At 47.9% G+C, this 23,840-nt stretch overlaps 1 protein-coding gene and 1 long non-coding RNA gene across 5 annotated transcripts in view; one reads left to right on the top strand and one right to left on the bottom strand.

Moving 5' to 3' along the window:
- The window catches only part of LOC138282563 (uncharacterized), an 822,484-nt gene that overhangs the window by 622,371 nt on the left and 176,273 nt on the right, over positions 1-23,840 (bottom strand). The window lies entirely within an intron of this gene.
- The window catches only part of MYBL1 (MYB proto-oncogene like 1), an 802,126-nt gene that overhangs the window by 631,813 nt on the left and 146,473 nt on the right, over positions 1-23,840 (top strand). The window lies entirely within an intron of this gene.

Genomic DNA, 23,840 nt, shown 5'->3' with positions numbered 1-23,840 from the left:
GGCCCAGTAGGGTCAGTGGGGACCCTCGAGTTCCATACTGGCAGCTCTGGCCTTCAGCTCTAGAGGGCACCCCAGGATCTGTTTCCAGATCTGACTCAATGCTGGTTGTGGCATTGCGACCTTCCCCGGCACAGAAGTCAACACTCCCGACATCGGTTGGACCCCTAAACAAGGTCGTTCCCATACTCCTTCCTTACTTGACTTCTACCTGGAGCTGGAACAACGTCACCTGGTGCCAATTCTGACTTCGGGGACCTCATTCCAAAGGTTGGATCCTGACCCTTATACCTATGAGAGTATGGAGGGGTCGCTGAACCCTCTAGAATACCATCATGAAGACCCTTACATGCACTGGGCTCAGGAATTCGGTGAAGCCAGTCGGTTGGACACCTCCCCCGACTCTGGCATGCTTTCTCACACTGCCGTGGCTACGGAGTAGGGAGCCTCTTACTCGATGGTGGTGTAAAGGGCAGCCTAGGTCCTAAGCCTTGAGCTGCCTTCAGTGACTGCCCGGACTAACCGCCTGACTGAGGTGCATCAGCCCGGGGCTTCCACATCAGAATCCCTATTGCCCTTCAATGTGGCCCTCACTGATGGTACTGTTGAGGACATGGTCTAAACCCAGCAAGGAGCTCCTGTCGACAGGACAATCACCCGCTGCTAAAGGCCTGTGCCTAAAAAACATAAATTCCTAACCCAACACCCTTTGCCTGAGAGCTTAGTCATTCGGGCTTCTTCCTCTTTGGACGCATTCCCTTTTGCACACCCAGACAGGGAATCAAAAAGAATGGACTAACTTGGGAAGAAAATATTATTTTCGTCCAGTCTTGCATTGAGGTCCTTGAACACCTCATGCCTTTTGGGCTGCTACACCCATACTTTATGGGATACGGTCGCACAGGTGCTGCCACAGGTCTCAGAGGAGGCCCGGACTATTCTCTACCAAGCTGTTGCTGATGGAAGCGGCGTTGGCAAGTTTGCGATTCAATGTGGACTGGACACCACCGACTCACTAGGCAGATCAGTTGCATCTACAGTAGCCCTTCGGCTGCTCTCTCCCCTTCAAGACTACTCCTTCCACCATGCCACCATCCTAGGATCGGGTGATGGAGGATCACTTGGCACTTCTCCACAAGGAAGTTAAAGTTTTCTTGGCAAAGGGAGCCGCAGAGAGGGTCCCTGCACCAGAGTTAAGTTGTGGTTGTTATTCCTGCTACTTTCTGGTGCCCAGAAAAGACAAGGGCCTTCGTCCTATCCTAGACCTCCAGGCCCTCAATCTCTTCCTCAGAAAGGAGAAGTTCAAAATGCTCACTCTGGCTCAGGTCCTTTCTGCCCTGGATGGTAGCGTTGGACTTGCAGGATGCCTTTTTCCATATTCCCGTCATGCCCACCGCAGGTGTTAATTGCAGTTTGTGGTAGGTCACAAGCACTTTCAGTTAACCGTGCTCCCCTTTGGCCTTACCAGAGTCCCTCGGGTGTTCACAAAAGTGATGGCTGTGGTTGCAGCTCATCAGCACTAGCTACGGGTTTTAGTCTTCCCCTACCTCAACGACTGGCTGTTGAAGGTGGTCTTGCCCCAGGCTGTCGTCTCCCACCTCCAGACTACGGTGGACCTCCTGCATTTGCTGAGGTTCACTATAAACGTGCCAAAGTCACACCAACAATGTTTCAGCATCTATCCTGGGCCTCATGGTCTTGCTGACACATACCAAATGGCATATGCGGACTCTGCATTGGGACCTGAAGTTCCAGGGGCGCAGTATTAGGGGAATCTCTCCAACATGGTCCAGATCTTGGAGGGAACTGCACAAGATAGGCAGTGGTGGCTAACAGACAGAGCTTGGGTCAGAGGTATATCCCTTTCCATTCACCAACCAGATCAGACAGTGGTGACACACCCGTCACTCCTGGGATGGGGCAGCCACATGGGGAGGCAGTGATGAGAGGCATTTGGTCTCCGTAAGAGTCCAGGCTCGACATCAGCCTTCTGGATTTCAAGGCAATCAAGCTTGCATTGAAAACATTCCTACCCTCTCTCCAATGGAAAGTGGTACAGGTGTTTACGGACAACCCCACCGCCATGCGGTACTGCAACAAGCAAGGCAGGGTGGGGTCATGGACCCCTTGTCAAGAGGCCTTGCGTCTATGGACAGGGCTGGATCATCAGGGCATATCCCTTGTGGTTCAACATTTGGCAGGCTCTCTGAAAGCCAGACTAGACAAATTCAGCCGTCAGTGCATGGTCGATCACGATTGCCGTCTCCATCTGGAGGTGGCGTGTTGAAAACTGGCCTGGTGTGTGGTGGAAACCTGAGGTACTTACACCTTATACCAGGTCCAGGTATCCCCTGTTAGTGAGGTGTAGGCAGTGTCTAGAAGCCAGGCTCTCTAGAGGTAGCTGTGGATGAGCAGCCAAGGCTTATCTAGGAGACATGCAAAGCTCATGCAGTACCACTGTAGTCACCCAGCACTTACACACGTGAAAGAAAACACTCAGGGGACCGGCCGCCAGGGCCACCGACCACGGGAGCACCGCCAACAGGCGGGCGGTGCTCCCACGAGCATTCTGACCGCGGCGGTTCAGCCCGCCGCCATGAGGATTCTGACCCCCCCTACCGCCATCCTGTTCATGGCGGGAAAGCCGCCATGAACAGGATGGCGGTAGGGGGGGTCGCGGGGCCCCTGCCGTGCCCATGCCAATGGCATGGGCACGGCAGGGGCCCCCGTAAGAGGGCCCCGCAAAGTATTTCAGTGTCTGCCTTGCAGACACTGAAATATGCGACGGGTGCCACTGCACCCGTCGCACCTTCCCACTCCGCCGGCTCGATTACGAGCCGGCATCCTCGTGGGAAGGGAGTTTTTCCCTGGGCTGGCGGGCGGTCTTTTGGAGACCGCCCGCCAGCCCAGGGAAAAACTCATGATACCCTCCGCGGTCTTCTGACCGCGGAGCGGTATAATGGGGGCGGAATTCTGGCGGGCGGCCTCCGCCGCCCGCCAGAATCAGAATCACCCCCTCAGTGTTAAAAAAAAAAAAAAAAAAAAAAAAAAAGTTTTTTTTAATTTTAGTGACACAATACCAAAAACTACTATAGGCAACCCTCCAATAAGAGATAAGTAACACACTACATATATACTCTAGTAATCAGCAATAGACATAGGAAGTGATAGGAAACAGTGCAAATGCAGATAGACATTAGTGACCCTAGGGGAAGCCCAAACCAGATACTAAAAAATGTAATGCGAACTCAGGACCCCCACCTAGATAAGTAGAATGTGTAGAGGAGAGCTGGGGGTACTAGGAAACCCCAAAGGTAAGTATCACAGTGCCCCTAGAGACCAGGAGGAAAGGAGGAAATTACTAGATTTTCCCCAAACCGCCCAAAAAGAAGAAAATGCAACACCCAGACAAGACTACAAGAAACCAACGGTGGATTCCTGAAAATGAAGACCTGTGGGAGAAAGGGACCAAGTCCAGAAGTCACAGAAGAGTCCAGGAGGAGTAGGAGCTACTACCCACCCAGCTGCGGATGGAGAAGTTGGTTGACGGTAGGACGAAGATGGTCAGGAATGCAGCCCTGGCGCAGGTGAAGAGTTCCTGGAGGATGCCGTCGACGTCCCACGCCTGATTGCAGTCGGTCAGTGGCGTGGAAAAGCCACCAATAAGCCTTGGCAAAGGCAGAAGTCGCAGTGAAGCTACCGGGTACCATCAAGGTCCAGGAGGACTCAACCCACCAAGGGACCCTCAGTAAGGCAGAGAGTCTAAGGAAAAACAGGCAGCCCCCACAGGAGACTTACTGGACGAGGAACCATGAGACTTGCCTCCACCAAAGTTGGACATCTTGCAGAGAGGACCAAGAGGACTATTCCGGACCACCACCCGTGATGCAGGATCCACGTAGCTCAGGATGAGAGGAGATCCACGCAGCCGGTCATCGTTGCAGTTGATGCCTGCGGATGCAGGGGAGTGACTCCTTCACTCCAAGGGGCATTCCTTTTTGTGTAGACTTAAGAGGTGCCGCCCTCAGAGGATGCAGGGCCAGGGAAATGTTGCAGAAGCTGAAAGGAGCCGTGGAAACAATGTTGCAAGCAGAGTCTTCGTCATGGATGCAGATTGTCAGTCCCTGGAGGGTGCAGTCGTGGTTCCAGTGCCTAGAAGTCAAAGTACAGGTTGCAGAGGAGTCCTGCTGGAATCTTGCAAGCCGAATTTGAGGACCCATCCAAGAGAGAGCCCCTAATAGCCCTGAAATCCAGGTGACCACCTATCTGGAGAGGGGGCACCTTCCTGACCTGGCCACTCAGATGCTCCCAGAGGTCCCTGCCAACCTTGGATTCAAGATGGCAGAACCCAGGGACTCTCTAGAGGAGCTCTGGCGACCGCCCTTGGGGTGGTGATGGGCAGGGGAGTGGTCCATTGTCCAGTTTCGTGCCAGAGCAGGGACTGGAGGTCTTGGAATCGGTGTAGACTGGTTTATGAACAGAGGGCAACAAATGTGCACTTCAAAGCATACCAGTGGCTTGGGGAGGCTACCCCTCCCAAGCCATGTAACACCTGTTTCCAAAGGGACAGGGTAGAACCCCCCCCTCCCCCCACACCAAAAGGAGATCCTTTGTTCTGCCTTCCTGGGCTTGAGCTGTTCCAGCAGCAGGAGGGCAGAAACCTGTATTTGGGATGGCAGCAGCTTGGGCTGCCCGGAAACCCCAGAAGGCTGGTAGGAGCAATGCTGGGGGCCCTCTAAGAAGCCCCCAGAATGCATGGAATCATACTTCCAATACTGGCAACAGTATTGGGGTAAGATTCCGACATGTTTAATACTAAACATGCTGAGGTTCGGAGTTACCATTATGTAGCTGGACATAGGTAGTGACCTATTTCCAGTGCACGCATAAAATGACATCCCTGCACTCTCACAGTCCAGGAAAATGTAACTGGAGTTTGTGGGGACACCTCTGTTAGTGCAGGGGTGCCCTCACACACAGGTACTTGCACCCTGCCCTCTGTGCTTGGAGAGTCTGCCATAGGGGTTACTTACAGTGACCTGATGCAGAAACCTGTAGTGAAAAGGGTGCATGCACCCTTTCACGCAGGCTGCAATGGCAGGCCTGCAGATACACTTTGCATGGGTTCCCCATGGGTGGCATAATACATGCTGCAGCACATCTGGATCCCCTGGTACCCTATTGCCCTGGGTACCTTATACTAGGGACTTACATGTGGGCACCAGTATGCCAAATGTGGGCTGTAAGTAACTAAGTTACCAAGTTAGAAGGGAGACCGCATAATCACTGGGGTCCTGGTTAGCAGGATCCCAGGGAACACAGTCAAACACACTGACAAACAGGCAAAATGTGGGGGTTACCATGCTAAAAATAGGCTACTTTCCTACAAGGTCTCCTTCAGCTGTGGGAACAGCCTTGGTTAGATCTGTGTGACTCTGCACAGAATACACAATGTCAGCTGTATTGCGTGTTGGAGTTTCCAAGGCGGCACTCGCTCGCGATGCTTTTCATCTCAAGTGGAACTCAGGCCTCCTGTACGCCTTTCTGCCAATGCCACTTTTTCCCGGAGTTCTCAAGAAGATCAAGAAGAGACCGGGCCCAAGTAAATCTTGTGGCTCCAGACTGGGCACAGAGAGTATGGTATCTCGAGCTTCTGTGCATGGCCATCGATCCCCCACTCAAACTGCCTCTTCGGGAAGACATTATGATTCAGCAACAGGAGAGGGAACTCCACCAAACCTGTCCAGTCTCCTCCTCCTTGCATGGAGATTGAGTGGCGGCAGTTGACCGCTTTCGACCTTCCGCCCGAAGTCTGTGATGTTATCTCAGTATCCAAGCATCCCTCCTCCAAAACCCTATACCCCTGTCGTTGACATAAATTTGTGGCATGGTGTACCAACAAAACTGTTGATTCCCTTTCTGCACCTCAGTCTGAGGTCCTCTTGTGTTCTCTCTCTTGTCCAGCAGGGCTCTGCTTTGGGCACCCTTAAGGGTCATCTATCTGCAATATCTGCTTTCCTCAGACTTCCTCCTTGTTTAAATCTCCCATTGTGGAGCAATTCCTTAAAGGTCTTACCCACATGTTCCCACCTACCCTGTTCATATTGCCCCAGTGGGGTTTGAACCTGGTACTTGTTTTCCTCATGTATGCTCCTTTTAAGCCTCTTCATATTTGTCCTCTTTGGCTCCTCACCTTAAAAACAGCCTTCCTTGTGGCCATCACCTCTGCACGGAGAGCGAGTGAACTACAAGCTCTTTCTTCAAAGCCTCCCTTCAACTCTGTCCATCCTGACAAAGTGGTGCTTCATAATAGGGCCTCTTTCCCCCCCATAGTGGTCACGCCCTTTCATGTAGACCAGTCCATCATCTTGCCTACCTTTTATGTGCCCCTACATACTTCTCAGGGGTAGGAGGACTCCAAAAAGAGTGTTGGCGTTCTACCTTAGTCGTACGAAAGGCCTCCAGGTGGACGATAAACTCTTTGTGGGTGTGAAGAAAGGACAGGCAGTGCAGAAGAGAACCATCTCTAGATGGGGGTTGTTCTTTGTATCAAACTGTGCTACACTTTGGCTAAGAAGCAACCCCCTGAGAGTTTGTGTGCTCCCTCCACCAGAGCAACAGCTGCAACCACTGCGTTAGCACACAGAGTTCCAGTCCTGGACATCTGTCAGGTAGCACCATGGGCATCCCTGCACACGTTCCCCAAACACTAATACCTGAGCAGCCATTTTGGCTGTTCAGTCCTGCAGGACTTCCTAGTATGATCTTGGTTCGCAGATTCACCTCCAGGGATGGTATAGCTTAGGTATCCATCCTGAGGTAAGGAATCTGCAACTACAAGTCTCTATCAGATAAGCAATTTACTTATTTTCAGTAACAAATTATCTGCTAGTTGCAGAGTCCTTACCGACCCACCCACCCTCCCCACTCTGCGAACTGATTTCTAGGGAGAGGGACTCCCTTTCAGGGCCCTAGTACTGGGGCACCAATCTCAGTGTTCTTTATGGCTCCTCGCTTCTGGCGTGGAATGTTGTGAAAAGAAACTGATGTCAGCATACCAGGGTGGCACTTATATATGGCCAATGCACGAACGATAGACACGGCGTCGACCGACGCCACCTGATGGTGCGCAGACGTACTGCTTGAAGAAAATTGGAATATGTCTCTACCAGATAGTTTGTTACCGAAGGTAAGTAACATCTTCAACAAGAAGATTTACACAGATGATCCACATTGTCACTGTATTTATTGCCTTTATACACTTCATAAGGTACCAGAGTGTGATATTTGTCAGACCTTTTCAACTAAAATACTAAACTCTTGAGGACAGAGAAAGGAGGTTGCCATTATTCCTTATGGACAAAGAGAATGTTCTTCTTCAAGGAGATTTCTCCTCTACAGGAGAGAATTGAGTGAAAAGTGCCCCTCCAAGCACTACCACAAAGGCAGCACACAAGAGGAGACTAGTATATTTCCTGAGCATGATTTGTTTGGAACAGGGCTTGCAGCCACTTCTTCTGGGAATTTGCAGGATAAACATACATCTAGAAACTATAGAGGCGATCAACCTGTAGAGAAGAAGAAGAAATGTTCAAAAGACTTAGGCATAGTCGACGAAGAAACCATTGACGACGACTTCTACACCGTTGTTGACGATGAGAACTTTGTCGACAACGACCTTATCAGTGGTGCCCCTTCCGTCGATGAGGATACCATTGATGACTACTCTGTCAACAGGGGCTTTAAGAGATTGCTTTTACCATTAAGAGTATCATGTTTATCGCAATCTCAAATAATGCAGTCAGACCAAGAAGAGAAGGCTAGTGATTAGGTCTCCATGAAAGATTACAGCTTAACTCAATTGGATGTAGGATATATCCCAGATTTTGGAGAAGAAATGGAGGATGATGAGTTCTACAACAAATGTGTTTGTCAGCAAGGTTACAAGTCTCAAACTATTCAAAATGATAGGAGGGAAAAACCACCAAGATATTATAGGGAACCAGATGTGGCTCAAATTCTGATGGCCTTTTTGTCAGTGTTGCAACAGATGAAGGATACTTTCACTAAGTTATTTTCACAGCAACCAGCCAATAATCCTAAAATGGTGGTACCTACTGCACCCATTCTGCCACCCCCTCCATCTGTTCCTTTGCCAGTTTTCCCTCCCCGGCAACCGTTGCTACTACGTCCTCCTCCGTCACCAAGGGAATCATCTTCCAGATATGTTCACATAGAGGACATTGAGGATGTTATCTCTAATGGTTGAGTATATTCACACATGGATGGGGCGGAGGGTGACCGTCCACAAGACAATGAAGGCCAAGATGATAGCAGAAGGGAATTCATTGTCCCAAGTATAAATGATGTTGGACTGAATGCACAGGATTCTACAGATGATATCTGTACATTCTATTCATTAACAGAAAGAGCTACTATAGCAAAGTACCCCTTTTGACATGGTTACCCCTTACCCCTCCACTTTTTGCCTGATATTAATGCACACTTTATTGGGAGTGAACTGGGATCCTGCTAACCAGACCCCACCACCAGTGTTCTTTACCTAAAAATGTGCCATTGCTCCCACAGTTGGCACAAACCTGGCGCACAGCTAAGTCCCTTGTAAAATGTACCCATGGAACCAACGGCCCTGTTGTCAGGGAAAGTTCCCTAGGCCTACAGCATGTATTATGCCACCCTAGGGGGTCCCTCACCAGGCACATGCACACTGCCATTGCAGCTTGTGTGTGTTGGTGGGGAGAAAAAGATAAAGTCGACCTGGCACCTCTCTCAGGGTGCCATGGCCACAACCCTCTAGCAGGCCTTACAGACCTAAGGCAGGGTAGACTGTACCACAGGTGAGGGCATAGCTGCATGAGCAATATGCCCCTACAGTATCTAAACCCATTCTTAGATATTGTTAGTGCAGTGGCTGGGAGTTTGTCATTACAAACTCCACAGCTCCATGATGGCTTCACTGAAGTCTGGGATGTTTGGTATCAAACTTCTCAGCACAATAAAACCACACTGATGCCAGTGTGGGATTTATTGCAAAATGCGCACCCAGAGGGCATCTTACAGATGCCCCCTGTATGTGAGCCAAACTGCTAGTGCAGGACTGATTGGTCTGCCACCTTCAGACAAGTTTCTCATCTCATGGGGTGAGAGCCTTTCTGCTCTCTGAGGCCAGAAACAAAGCCTACACTGGGTGGTGGTGCTTCATTCTTTGCCCTTGCAGGAACTTTAACACCTGCCGGTGAGCCTCAAAGTCTCAGGCCTCCTGTTACAGTGCCCCATGGCCCTCCAGCTAGTGGAGATGCTAGCCCACAGGACAAAGCCCCACTTTTGGCAGCAAGTGCAGTGTTTAAATTAGGAAAAACAAGAAGGAGTGACCACTTCAGCTAGGACCATCCCTAAGGTGTCCAGAGCTGAAGTGACCCCTTCCCTGCAGAGTCCACCATCTTGATTTGGAGGACAGGGACCAATAGGGTTAGGTCTGTGTCCCCTTCTCACAAAGCAGTGGACACCAGAAGGGTGTAGTCACCCTCGGGGACAGTAGCCATTGACTACTGACCCCTGTAATGCCCCTAAATCTCTGATTTAAGGGCTCCCCTGAACCTAGCTCACCAGATTCCTAGTGACCTCAAGAGGATGACAAGAAGAAAGGACTGCCAAGCTACCCCCAGCAGAGAAGACTAAGTACACCAACTGATTTGGCCCCAGCTCTACCAGACTGTCTCCAGCATCTGAATCCCCTGCTACCAAAAGGTGACACGTTATGCAGGACCAGCCCACCAGAGGGTCAAGAACTCCCAAGGACAGTGGCCCTGTCCATAAGAAACCCTCCAAAAGGACTCCAGAACTGCCCCGGATCTGCAAGTCCTGCCCACTCTGCACCTGATGCCCGTGTCCCGGTGGCCCACCAGTCCAGAGCAGGTCGCCAGGTGATTCTGACCTAGTGTCCACCCTGGGTTGACCCCTCCTGGCCAGCATGATGATGCCTGCAGCCTAAATCCGGAGGAGCCCCCTGACCGCGAGAGAGACGGACGAAGATTCCCAATGCCTAAAGGTAGCCATGCACCCGCTTTCGACAACTGGTCCAGCAATGCTCAGCATGTGGCTGTTCTCCTTGTCCAGCCTGTGGTTTTCCAGAACCGACCCCCTGGACCTAGGCTGAAACATCTTTTTGACCCCCCTTTGTCCCCCTATTGAAAAGCATTGGGAGTCTAATGCTGTGTTTGCACTCTGTACCCCGCCTCACCTGTGCCGCTGACGGTGTGTATTTGGTGATGACCTGTGCCCCCCCCATTGCTCACCTAAACCCCATGAGGTCTGCCCTCCGAAGACGCGGGTACTTACCTGCTGGCAGATCCAATTCAGAGTGCCCCCAGTCTCCATAGGAATCCATTCTAAATCTTGCATCCGCTTTGACCTCGGCATCCGGCCGGCCCCGTGTCGCTGGTGGTGGGTGTTTGGGGTTTGACTCGAACTGTAAGTCTTGTACTTTCCTCAAAACTGTACTAATATTTCTTTCCCCCCTGAACTGTGTTGAAAATTGCACTGCCAACTTTTAAAACAGATTATTGCTATTTATTTGAAAACCGAATAACTTGTCTAATTGAAACAAAGTGGTGTTGATACATATGCTTGCTAATTACTTGCAAATGTAGTAATCTGCAATCAGAATCTTGTGGTTCTAGAAATAAAGGGCCTCATTACGACCCTGGCAATCTTAAGACTGCCACGGTCGCAGTGGCAGTTGGACCGCTGCCAATGTGGAGGTCTGATAGCTACATAACGATCGGGTATTGTATTGTATTGTAATAGTATTTGTATAGCGCTTACTACCCCTTACGAGGCGTCAAAGCGCTTTTCGGCGAGTAGCACGCTACTCCGGAACCCAAGAAGAATTAGTGGTGGATTAGTATAGGGAAATATGAGCACAGTTTTAGTATTATTATGAGTTAATTTGAGCCGCGGATATGAGAGTTTGTTAGTTAGATTGACTGGAGTAATGGAGGGGAGGAGGAGGAGGAGGAGGAGGAGGGAGCAATCCAGAAGTGTGAATTGGGAGTTTATGGTAAAAGGATTTAGGCTTGGGATGAGTAAAGGGGGGATGGAGGAGGGAAGAGTCTGTGGAAAGGGTTAGGGAGATCATAGTAGCAGGATGAGATAAATGAGGGAGAAAATAGTAGGGTTGTTTGGGAGATCATAGTAGTAAAGTGAGGTTTGGGTGAGTTAAATGTGGAAGCGGAGGGACGAGCTTAGGCAGAGTTATTTAGGAGATGAAAGTAGAATGGATTTTAGATGAGTCAGAGTGGGAATGGAGGATAGATTGATAGAGACATGCCATATGGTGATGGTTAGATAAGTGTGATATAAGATGAGAGCAGGGATTCATAAGTATCTAGTATAACAACTTATCTAGGAGTTATACAATGACCTATGAATATGTTAAGCATAGAATAACATACATATATATGCACACACATGAATACACACACGCATGCACACATATATGTATATACATATTTAAACCATGAGTACATATACTTAGTTAAACAGGTTTAAAAAGTGTGTCTGTAGTTTGTTATGACATAGTAGCAATACATACTAGAATATACACATAATCAGAAAAAAGAAATTATCTACATAGGCATATGCAGTCCATAGTTGTTTGAATATGGTGGTTATGAAGGAAAGAGACAACTCTTGAATAGTTTTCTGAAGACAAGAAGACAAGTTATCTGTGGCTCTTATAGTTGGGGGTAATGAATTCCATAGTTTGGCTGTTTGAAAGGAGAAAGATGTACCACCTATAGTCTTTTTCTTGTATGGTGGTGTTCTAAGGCGGGGTGCCAATCTTGAGCGGAGGATTCTTTGTTGAATGTATTTGGTTATTTTGTTTCTGATAAAAAGCGGTCCTGTTCCATGTATAGCTTTGTGGATGATACAAAGCACCTTGAAAGTCTATTTTCTGGCAACGGGTAGCCAGTGTAGTGCTCTCAAGGCCGGGGAGATGTGGGCTTGTGGCTTTACATGCAATAGTAGCCTGGCTGCAGAGTTCTGAATACGTTGTAGTTTTTTGATAATAGATAGAGATGATCCATGGTAGAGGCCATTGGCATAGTCCAGTTTGGATAGTACAAGCGAGATAGTAGCTTGACCCTTGTGTAGAAATCCGAGGTGGGGGAAGATGCGTCGTAGAGTCTTAAAGGTGATGAAGCTTGTTCTGGCTAATTTGTCCACTTGGGCATTCATAGTTAACTTGGAATCCATGGTGATTCCAAGGTTTTTAACTTCCGTGGATAATTGAGGAGGTGGTCCGAGATCGTCAGGCCAGGCGCACAGTGGGTCATAACTTTTCCAGTCACCACGTATGAGTATTTCTGTTTTGGAGGCATTTAGTTTCAGATGGCTCCAGGTCATCCACTGATCAATGGCTCTGAGGCAACTGAAGATTTCTGAGTTTTCAATGTTTTTGGGGCATTCTAATTTAAGAAGTATTTGTGTGTCATCTGCATAGTTGTAGAAAAGCAAAGGCGAGATGATTGATCCTTGGGGGACCCCTGCTTTTGTGAGGTAGGGTTTGGACGAAAAGGGGGGAGAATAGATTATATTAGATTTTGTTTTAAGGTAGGATGTAATCCAGTCGAGAGCAGTCCTTTCTATGCCAGCTTCGTGGAGTCTTTGAATTAGGGTATCATGGTCAACCGTATCAAAGGCAGCTGAGAGGTCCAAGAGGAGTAGTGCAGCAACTCCATTGTGGTCGACTGTGTTTTTAAGATTATCCCAGATTGCTATGAGTGCTGATTAAGTGGCTCTTCCTTGGCGGAATCCAGTTTGGAAGTCTGAAAGTATAGAATTGTCTTCAATGAATTGTGACATCTGGGCGAATGCTGCTCTTTCTATCAGTTTCCCCAGGAAAGGTCCATTTGTGATTGGTCTGTAGTTGTTGGGGTCTTGCGGGTCTAGGTTTGTTTTCTTTAATAATGGTCGTATGTATGCCTTTTTCAGGTCTACAGGAAAAGTTCCTGTAGTTAGAGTTGTTGGTGATTCTTCTTACAGATGTGGCAGCAGAAGTAGATAAAAGAATGTTCTTGAAGATGTGTGGTGGACAAGGGTCAGAAGGACAACCGGAAGGTCTGCTTGCTTTGACCAAATCCATAAATTTACCTTGGGATATTTGTTTGAAGGACTGTAGAGGCTGGGTTGGTTTATTCTTAGAGGGTATTTTAGGAAAGGGGTTGGTGCTGATGGTTTTCTTCTGTTTTAAATAGGAGTCCAATGTGTCTGCCTTGGTTGTGTAATGAGTTGCCAGTTTGTCTGTGAAATCTTGAGTAGTGGGATGACTTCCTTCCATGCATGTAGGTTTTCAAAATGTATTGAGAATTTTATAAAATTCTTTGGTTGCAGATTTAGCATTTTGAATTCTGTCTGAGTAGTACCTTTTTTAGCTTTTTTCATTGATGATTTGTATATTCTGTCAAGTTTGTGTAGCTGCAGTTTGTCTTGACTGTTGTTTGTTTTGAGCCGGGTCTGCTGCAACTTTCTGATTTGTTGCTTTATCTTTTTAAGTTCTGTGTTTCTCCATGTTGTTGGTTTTCTTTTGTCGTGTTTAGTTTTTCTGAGTGGTATTAGGATATCAAAAGCTTCCTGTAGCCACTCATAACGTTTTGGAACAGAATTAATTGTATCTAGATATACGTTGGCTGTTAGTTGTGTTTCTAAGTCATCAAAATTGAGTTTGCTCCAAGATCGATAGGTGCATGTATGTAAGTAGTTGTGGGGTATGTTGATTTGTGGAGTTTTATGTCGGAAAGTTATCAAATGGTGGTCTGACCATGTGATTGGTGTGATGCTATGAACAGTAACTAGTTCAGGCATAGCAAAAATGACATCTAGGATGTGTCCAGCGATGTGTGTGGGATTGTGTGCAATCTGATGTAGGTTCAATGCAACTAGGCTAGTGGTGATAGCTTTTGGATGGGGCATATTGGGTTTGTCAAACCAAATGTTTAGGTTCCCAAGAATGCATATGTTTGAGTATAATTTAATAAGGTTTGAGACTGTTTCTGGAAAAGCATCTGGGAATGTTGAGTTGTTAGTTGGAGGTCTGTAAAGGAGGAGAAAGTTACAGGAGGAAGTTGGAGTAGGGTGGCATCTGGTGAGGAGGGCTTCACAACCTTGTATGGAAATGTTGTCTGTTTTACTGAGATTTATTGCCTGTTTGAATATAATAGCTAGTCCACCTCCTCTCTTGCCTATACGGTTTTGTGATGGTTTGATAGTCCGGAGGAAGGGCTTCGTGCAACACTGGGGCCATGTCATCTCCCAACCATGATTCTCGTATGAATAGTAAGTACATTTGTGTGTCTGTGAGCAGGTCGTAGATGTGGTGCTTGTTTTTTTAGAGTGACCGAGCATGTATGAGCTGGCAGTTTAGAAAAAGTGTTTGTGGCAGTGTTGTTGTGCTTAGGAGAAGGGTAAGCAGTATAATTTGAGCTTGAAGCAGGTGTATTGTTAGTTGTGATAACTGTGTGAGGGTCACAATAGTCTTGTTTTTCAATATAGTGTTCCTCTTCCAGCAGGCTTAGGAAGAATTTTGTTGGGTCTGTGTGTGTGGTTGGTGGACTTGGTGGCTGAGAGAGACATGAAGAGTGTACTGTTTTTTGTAGGGTAGCCTTATTATGTAATAGACAAGGGGATGCAAAGTTGTTAAGAGCGGCATGTTGTTTATTTTGTTTGCGTCTGTTTAGTGTGGATGGAGTATGGGTTAGGGGTGGTGGAGGAGCATGTGGATCATGATGTAAGGCTCTAAATTGTGCTTTGGAGGAGAGGCGAGTGAATGAAAGTTGCTGGGTTGGGGTGCTTGTGGTAGGTGTTTGTGAAGAGTGAGAATGTAGGGGTAAAGATAGGACGGGATTTGTATTCTTTGTGTAGTCATGAGGGTGGGAGTGGGTGTGACGATAAGTATAGTGAAAGTTTGTGTTGATTTGATGTGCTGATGTGTGTGGTCTGTATTGTCTTTGTGGAATAGTGAGAGGGGATATTGATGTAGTTTTCGGTGAGGGATTTGTATGTGAGTTAGTGCTGATGAGTGGAATTAGAGTATTACAGGGGGTGTTGATGTGTTTTGGAAATTAATGTATGAGGTGTGTAAGAGGGGATGGATGTGTGTCAGGGGAGTTTGTGTTAGCATTGATGACTGGAAGAGGTAATATATGTGGTGGAGTGTCAGGATTGTATGGTTGTGTGTAATTGGTGAAGAGAGGGGAAGGGTGTTTGTAGATGGTGTGTTGGAAGGCTGGGTTTGGGAATTGTTATGATGAAAGGTGGTCTGTGTGGAGCAAACAGAGGATAGTGTTGTTGGTTTTTATGAACAGGGAGTGTGCATCTGGAAGGCTGAAAGTAATTTATAGTATGGTTTTGTGTTGTGTGGGTGATGGCAGGTTGTGTTAGTGGGAGTGCACAGAGTAGTGTTTGCTGCGAAAATGCAGGGGTTTGACTGTTGTAGTTGTGGAGGATATGGGTATATGTTGTGTAAGGGGTATTGTGTTGGATGATGGGACATTGGGACTGTCTACAGTCAGTTTGTGATGCACGAGTTGGATGTCTTTGCAGATAATGTGTTTGCATGTTGATTGATGTGTAGGGAATAAAGTCCTTTCTGGTCAATAGCGAATTGGGCAGCATTTCTGGCCCTAGGCCCTACCCGTCCCGAACAGGCAACAGCCCTTGTCCTCTCCGCCCTTATCCTCGACGCCTGGGCTGAGACGCCCTGAATCCTATGCTTAAATAGCCCTACTGGCCAATAGAAACCTAGTCTGAACCCTAACCAATCAGATTTGTAACCCTGATTCAAACTACCAATGGGAGACCCAGCCCTAATCACCAATCATACCCCTAAACCTGACAACCAATCACAACCCTAGCCCTAGAACCAGGGACCAATCAGAATCTCAGCCCGACATCCAATCACAACCCCAGCCCTAGAACCAGGAACCAACCGGAATCTCAGCCCTACCACCAATCACAACCACCCAGCCCTAGAGCCAGGAACGAATCGGAATCTCAGCCCTACCACCAATCACAACACCAGCCCTCGAACCAGGGACCAATTGGAATCTCAGCCCTACCACCAATCACAACCCCAGCCCTGGAACCAGGAACTAATCGGAATCTCAGCCCTACCACCAATCACAACCCCAGCCCTAGAACCAGGGACCAATCAGAATCTAAGCCCTACCACCAATCACAACCCCAGCCCTAGAACCAGGGACCAATCGGAATCTCAGCCCTAGAACCAGGGACCAATCAGAATCTCAGCCCTACCACCAATCACAAACCTAGAACCAGGAACCAATCAGAATCTCTGCCCTACCACCAATCACAACCCCAGCCCTAGAACCAGGAACCAGTCAGAATCTCAGCCCTACCACCAATCACAAGCCCAACTTTAATCCCTAAAACCAATAGAAAGACCAGCTCCAAACAACCTATCACAACACCATATGCAGCAACCAATAGGAACTTATATAAGGGGAAAGTTAACTGAAGTCCAGTCCCTGTAGGCTGGGAGGAGGCAGCTGCTGCTCTATTCAGAATCTCCTTGGATACAGACAGGCTGAACCCACACTTCCAAGCTAGCAGAGTCTACTTTCCAGGTAAGGGAGAGATTGTTTAAAAAACACTGAAATACTGCTTGTCGCACACTCTGAAATGTGGCTTTTTTAAGGCAAAAAACAGGGGATGCAGACAGTTTCTAAACACAATTTAAATCACAGAAACAGATCAGCAGTCTCCTTAACACACTCTGCAAGATGTATGTAGCATGTTTACTGAAAAAAAGGGGGAAGGGGCTTTTATGCAGTCTTGTGCCACAAACTATAAGGGAAATTCACACAGTCACGGCTAAAAAAAACACCACTTTAAAAGGTCAAGCGGTCTGAAACACAGAGAGTCTACAGTAAACATGCAGGGGTAGCAGTACAAAACACATTTAAACAAATAATACTATTTCCCAGAAAAGTCTGGGGCTCCTTACCTAGGTCTTTTAGGAACCTTTGAACACTGGGATGTATTAGGGCACAGGGAAAATGCTGAGCTCACAAAATGGAGGTGGCTGTCTTGGGCTTCCCTCCACAAACTTAAGGGGCCAGAGCAGGTGTGGGAGCAGGGCTCAGGTTGCCAGGGACATAGAGAGCCAATCAGCTAAGTCCAGCCCCTGTGGGCAGGGAGGAGGCAGCTGCTGCTCTATTCAGAATATCCTTGGATACAGACAGGCTAAATCCACACTTCCAAGCTAGCAGAGTCTACTTTCCAGGTAAGGGAGAGATTGTTTAAAAAACACTGAAATGCTGCATGTCGTGCACTGTGAAATGTGGCTTTTTTAAGGCAAAAAACAGGGGATGCAGACAGTTTCTAAACACAATTTAAATCACAGAAACCGATTAAGCAGTCTCCTAATCACACTCTGCAAGATGTATGTAGCCTTTTTACTTAGAAAAGAGGGGGAAGAGGTGGCGTGGGGTTATGCAGCCTTGTGCCACAAACTAGAAGGGAAATTCACCGCAGTCGGACTGCCACTTTACCACCACAGAACGGACTGGCGGTGCTGGTGGCCTAATTCGCCAGGGCAGCGCTGCCCAGGGGATTACGACACCCCTCTCTGCCAGCGGTTTTATGGCATTAGCACTGCCATGAAACGCCTAGTGGAGATGGGATGCAGGGGGCCCCAGGGCATGGGCAGTGCAGGGGCCCCCTTGGCCAGCCCTGTCAAGATGTTCACTGTCTGCTTTGCAGACAGCAAACATTGTGACGGGTGCTAGTGCACCCTGTGCACTACGGCATTTCCGCTGGCTCGATTATGAGCCGGAGACAATGCTGTAGGCTGTTTCCCCCTGTTTCTGCCTGCTGACCCAGCGGTAAACTCGTAATGGGGCCCGCGGGAAAGCATCTGCACTGTCGGCAACCTGCCCGTCAGGACTTACGCAGCCGGGCTTTTCCCTCTGCTGAGTCATAATCGACCCCAAAGTACTAAAATATATTTTTAACATTGGTCTGGAGTTAGTCATTGAGTGTGTGCTTCCTTTATTGCCTGTGTGTGTGTACAACAAATGCTTTGCACTACCCTCTGATAAGCCTAATTGCTTGACCACACTACCCCAAAAGAGAGCATTAGTATTATCTACTTTAGTCTCTGTTAATCCTCTGGGGAACCCCAGGACTCTGTACACACTATACCTCATTTTGTTGTATGATACAAGGAGCCAGCTTCCTTGAGCTACCAAGAAATTCGACGTACCAATGACATCTGTCAATTAACCATGTTTTCTTTATGACTTTAAAGAGTCATCTCACAAGTCTGTTAAAACCATACCCATTCTTGATTATGTGTGGTCAGAAGGATTCAAATGAATTAAAACACCAGCTACAATTCAAGCGGTGATACCTTGCCTAGAGGAAAAAGTGTAAGGCTCCAGATTAGGCTCTGGCTTGTCTCACTGGTCATACAAAACCAGATTCAGTTATTCCTTCAGCAGCTCAGAGGAGAGCCAGGCCCCATTAACGCCATCCTCTAGCCTTCCAGACAAGGATAGCAAATACATTTATAAACTGGGTCAAATAATTTTGGTGGTCATTCTGACCCTGGCGGTCTTTGACCGCCAGGGCGGAGGACCGCGGGAGCACCGCCGACAGGCCGGCGGTGCTCCAATGGGTATTCCGACCGCGGCGGTAAAGCCGCGGTCGGACCGGCACCACTGGCGGGGTCCCGCCAGTGTACCGCCGCCCCATTGAATCCTCCGCGGCGGCGCAGCTTGCTGCACCGCCGCGGGGATTCCGACCCCCCCTACCGCCATCCAGATCCGGATGGCGGTAGGGGGGGTCGCGGGGCCCCTGGGGGCCCCTGCAGTGCCCATGCCACTGGCATGGGCATTGCAGGGGCCCCCGTAAGAGGGCCCCTACATGTATTTCACTGTCTGCAGACAAGATTTCCAGGAGATTCTACAAGAAGGATGCCTGGTATCCAACCAGGTTATCAGCGCGGCAGCGGATGGGGCGGATTTGGCTGCTCATGGGTACGCACATGGTATCTGTGCAAGGAGATCTTCCTGGCTGAGGCTCACTGGCTTGAAACAGGAAGCACAACAACGCATCCTGAATCTCCCATTTGCCGGGAACTCTCTATTCGGTGCCCATGCAGACGAAGAGATGGCCCGCATGAAGACAGAGGTGGATACCTTGAAGGCGGTGGGCCTCGAAAGAAAGAAAGATTTCAGGAGGAGGTACAGGCCGTATGATGGGCGCCCTTTCCAGCAGAGGGTTCAAACCCTCATTGGGCGCAAAGGTCACAGCAGCGACAGGGACGACCTCTTTTTCAACGAAGAAACACAAGGGAGCGAGGGTCAAGCAGACCTCAACAATCCACTCCGAAAGCACCCACCAAGCAATGAAATCTCGCTTCCCTCGACACTGTACACCACTCCGGTGGGGGGGAAGTATTACGGCTTATCTTCACGAGTGGCACTCTATCACAAGAGACAAATGGGTGCTCAATATTGTCGAACATGGCTATTCTCTTCTTTTCAAACAGCCTCCACCACACTTGCCACCAACCAAAGACAATCCATCTCATCTCAGCTTGCTACGCAAGGAGGCTCTCGCCCTCCTAAGAAAGAATGCCATAGAAAGGGTTCCACCTGCACGAAGAGGACAGGGGGTCTACTCCCGTTACTTTCTAGTGGCAAAGAAGGGTCGAGAGGGCGTTTTCAGGCCAATCCTGGATCTACGGCTGCTGAACAAATACATAAGGAAGCAGAAGTTCAGAATGCTAGCGCTTCACCAGATTTTCCCTCAACTGCATCAGGGAGACTGGATGTGCTCCATCGACTTGCAAGATGCGTATTTTCACATCCCAATAGCTCCAAAACATCGAAAATTCCTGCGCTTCCTTATAGCGTTACAGCATTACCAGTTCAGGGTTCTACCCTTTGGCCTGAAATCTGCCCCAAGAGTTTTCTCGAAATGTATGGCAGTGGTGGCGGCACATCTCCGAAGACAAAGGATATACATATATCCATACCTAGACGACTGGCTACTAAAGGCTTCTTCTCCGGAGCAGGCGAGAAGCCATCGGGACATTGTACTAGGAGTTTGCGAAGCTCTAGGTCTTCAGGTCAATTACCAGAAGTCAACCTTGACTCTAACGCAGAATCTTCACTACCTAGGAGCTATCATAAACACAGAACTACAAAAAGTGTATCCTTCGGAGGAACGACTATCCTCAATAAACAAGAAGTGCCAGGACCTGTTGAGAGCCAGCGCACCTACGGCATGTCAGGTGACATCACTACTGGGCTCTATGGCATCGTGCATTTTTATTGTCCCAAATGCCAGACTCCACATGAGACCCCTCCAAGAGGCATTGGAGACCAACTGGAGCCAGAGAACAGGTCGCTGGGAGGACACGGTGCGGCTACCGGAGGTAGCACTTCAGTCATTGAGATGGTGGATGCACAGACCTCACCTGTCAGTGGGTGCTCCGTTTCACCAGGTGCTTCCATCCGACACCCTAGTAACGGATGCATCTCTTCAGGGATGGGGGGCTCATCTGGGTCCTTTTCAAGCACAGGGTCTGTGGTCAGACAAGGAAAAGCAGTACCACATCAATCTGCTAGAACTCAGAGCGGTCCATCTCGCTCTCAAGTCCTTCATACCGCTAATTCAGGGGAAAACTCTCTTGATACAGACGGACAATACAACCACGATGTATTACTTGAACAAACAGGGGGGAACGAGGTCCCTACCCCTATCGCGAGAGACCCGAGCGATATGGCATTGGCTCCTGGCCAGAGGAATGTCAATTACAGCAGTTCACCTGCCAGGTCAGCAGAACGTGGAAGCAGACTTTCTAAGCAGACACCTGGAGGACGTTCACGATTGGGTCCTGCACGGCGAAGTCGCAGAATACATCTTCGCGCAATGGGGTCGGCCTCAACTGGACCTCTTCGCAGACGAAGTAAACAAGAAATGCCCAGACTTCGCATCCAGGTTCTACCGTCCGGGATCTCGAGGGAATGCCCTGTTGATCGACTGGTCAGGGACATTTCTTTACGCTTTTCCGCCGATTCCCCTCATTCCGGCAGTGATCAGCAAACTTTACAGATCCAGGACCAGAATGATTCTTATAGCGCCGCAATGGCCCCGACAGTTCTGGTACACGGATCTCCTCAACCTGTCGGAAGAACCTCACAGGAGGCTGCCGTGCAGACCGGATCTTCTGAGCAGAATGGAGGGCAGGATTCTACATCCCAACCTACCCTCTCTGAGCTTAACAGCATGGCTCCTGAATTCCTGCAGTATGGGCACCTAGGACTCTCGCAGGAGTGCATGAGCATCTTGAAAGAGTCCAAACGACCTTCCACGCGGCGTTCCTACGCTTTTAAGTGGAAGAGATTCTACATATGGTGCTGTCAGAAAGGTCATAATCCCATACGGGCGCAGGAGGATGTCATACTGTCCTATTTGCTTCATCTAGCGAAGTCCGGTCTGCAGGTATCATCTATTAAGGTACATTTGTCTGCTATTACTGCCTATCGCAAATCGCCTTCTCAGGAGTCCTTCTTTACAAAACCTGTAGTCAAGGATTTCTTAGAAGGTTTGAAGAAAGTTTTTCCGCCAATTCGGAGGCCTTCTCCTCCATGGGAACTGAACATAGTCCTGGCAAAACTTATGGGCCCTCCTTTCGAGCCTATCCATAAGGCCTCTTTACAACACCTTACGTGGAAGACGGCTTTTCTAGTGGCCATTACTTCAGCGAGGAGGGTCAGTGAAATCCAGGCCTTGTCTGCAAAAGAACCGTACACGGTTTTTCATGACAATAGAGTGGTTCTGCGAACTCACCCATCTTTCCTTCCGAAGGTGGTGTCAGAATTCCATATTAATCAGACCATAACTTTACCGACGTTCTTTCCCAATCCGGAGACTCCGGCAGAGAAAGCATTGCACTCATTAGACTTGAAAAGAGTGCTGAAATTTTATCTGGACAAGACAAAATCGATTAGACACTCTAACCGCTTGTTTGTAAACTATGGTCATTTAAGGACAGGAGAGGCAGCTTCTAAGCGAACAATATCAAGATGGATAGTTTCTTGCATTGTTAATACTTACCAGCTAGCTAATAGACAATTGCTAGCGCGGCCTAGAGCGCATTCCACAAGGGGTAAAGCGGCTACTGCTGCTCTCCTTAACAATGTTCCGATATCTGAGATTTGTAAAGCTGCTACATGGAAGTCTGTCCATACGTTTACAAGACATTATTGTTTAGACTCAGATGCAAGAGCGGATGCCCAAGTGGGGCAGGCCTCTCTAAGAAATCTATTTGCGTAAGACATATCTATTCCTGCACTTCTATCGGACAGTCCGCTGGGTTTAGGGATGGGCTTGCTAATCTATTCAATGTTTATGACTATTGATGAGGATCCCCTGGAAGAGAAGGATAAGTTACTTACCTGTAAATCCTAGTTCTCTTCCAGGGGTATCCTCATCAAAGTCATAAACAACCCACCCTCCTCCCCGGACGCACATCTCCTAGAAGTGCAGGACAGACTGTGTTTTGAATCAGTTATACAAATTGTCACCGTAAAAAGAACTGACCTAACTGTGAACCAACTGTCACCTTTCCTTCACCCCTGAGGCATGGTGGGATACTGGAGGTGCTCAGGGTCTTAAAGGCACGGTGCCAAAGTTTTTATGGTTCTCCTGTGTTAACCTGCATGCAGCCTATTGGCTAAGAATGCTTCATTGTTTTTCAATGCAGTTTTTTCTCTTTTTCTCTAGAGTTTGCTGCCGCTTACTTCCCTAAGCCTAGTTTGAGGGGCTTGGGTAGATATTTATTCTCTATTATAGCTTTATAATAAAATAAAATAAATAAATAAAAAAAACTTCATAGAAATAAAGCATTTTAGCCTGTTTTTAACATTATAGCCTGCATTGCTGTTTTTTACACATGTTAATATGTGTGTATTTTATATATGCTCCGGGGTCCCCGCACAAGGGCGGGAATATTCAATGTTTATGACTTTGATGAGGATACCCCTGGAAGAGAACTAGGATTTACAGGTAAGTAACTTATCCTTACCCTCCACTGCCTTCCTTACTGACATCCAATCCAAGACTTTGAATATGACTTTTGATGGCTTCACTCTTGAAGATGAGACTTTGCAAGGTCTTAAAACTGACACTGACACCGTAAAGGCATTAGGACTTTTGCAATATTGTAGCTCTGAAACATCTGATTTTCATGGTTCAAGAAAATCACAAAATTTCAGCAGAGAATTCAATCAATATGGAGATAAAGAATGTTCAATATTATCCTCAAAGAGAGTATGGGTATGAACAAGAATACTCCTTCAATCAGAGCCAGAGTCTTATGTGAGGTCTTCAGGAAGGAAAGTAACTTTACTTTTGCTGTCTCTTTCTAAATCCATAAACCTCACACCTCCCCCACTTCCAAAAGCAGAGCAGAAATGTCTTTGAATTCAAGATTCTTTCACTGAGTTACCATCATAAAGTATTTTCTGACTGATCCTGCAGTGCCTTATGGGAAGTGGCAGCCTGTTTGTATTTTTCATCCCAAAAATATTTAAAACCTATGTTTATATTCAAATGTGCTGATTGATTATTTGGACATTTTAAAATGTTGCCTCTTACAATCATGTTTTCATATAAAAATGTATTATGAAAAAACAAGTATTCTGGGGATATTCCACGTTTTATTGATTCAAATGGTATGCTCATGCATGGTTACTCGGAGTTGAGGTAAGTAGAGTTCCCTTACA

Source organism: Pleurodeles waltl, chromosome 2_2, assembly GCF_031143425.1.
Source record: "Pleurodeles waltl isolate 20211129_DDA chromosome 2_2, aPleWal1.hap1.20221129, whole genome shotgun sequence".
NCBI lineage: Eukaryota > Metazoa > Chordata > Amphibia > Caudata > Salamandridae > Pleurodeles > Pleurodeles waltl.
Note: the sequence above shows the minus strand (reverse complement) of the source record. Positions and strands in the feature narration are given on the sequence as shown.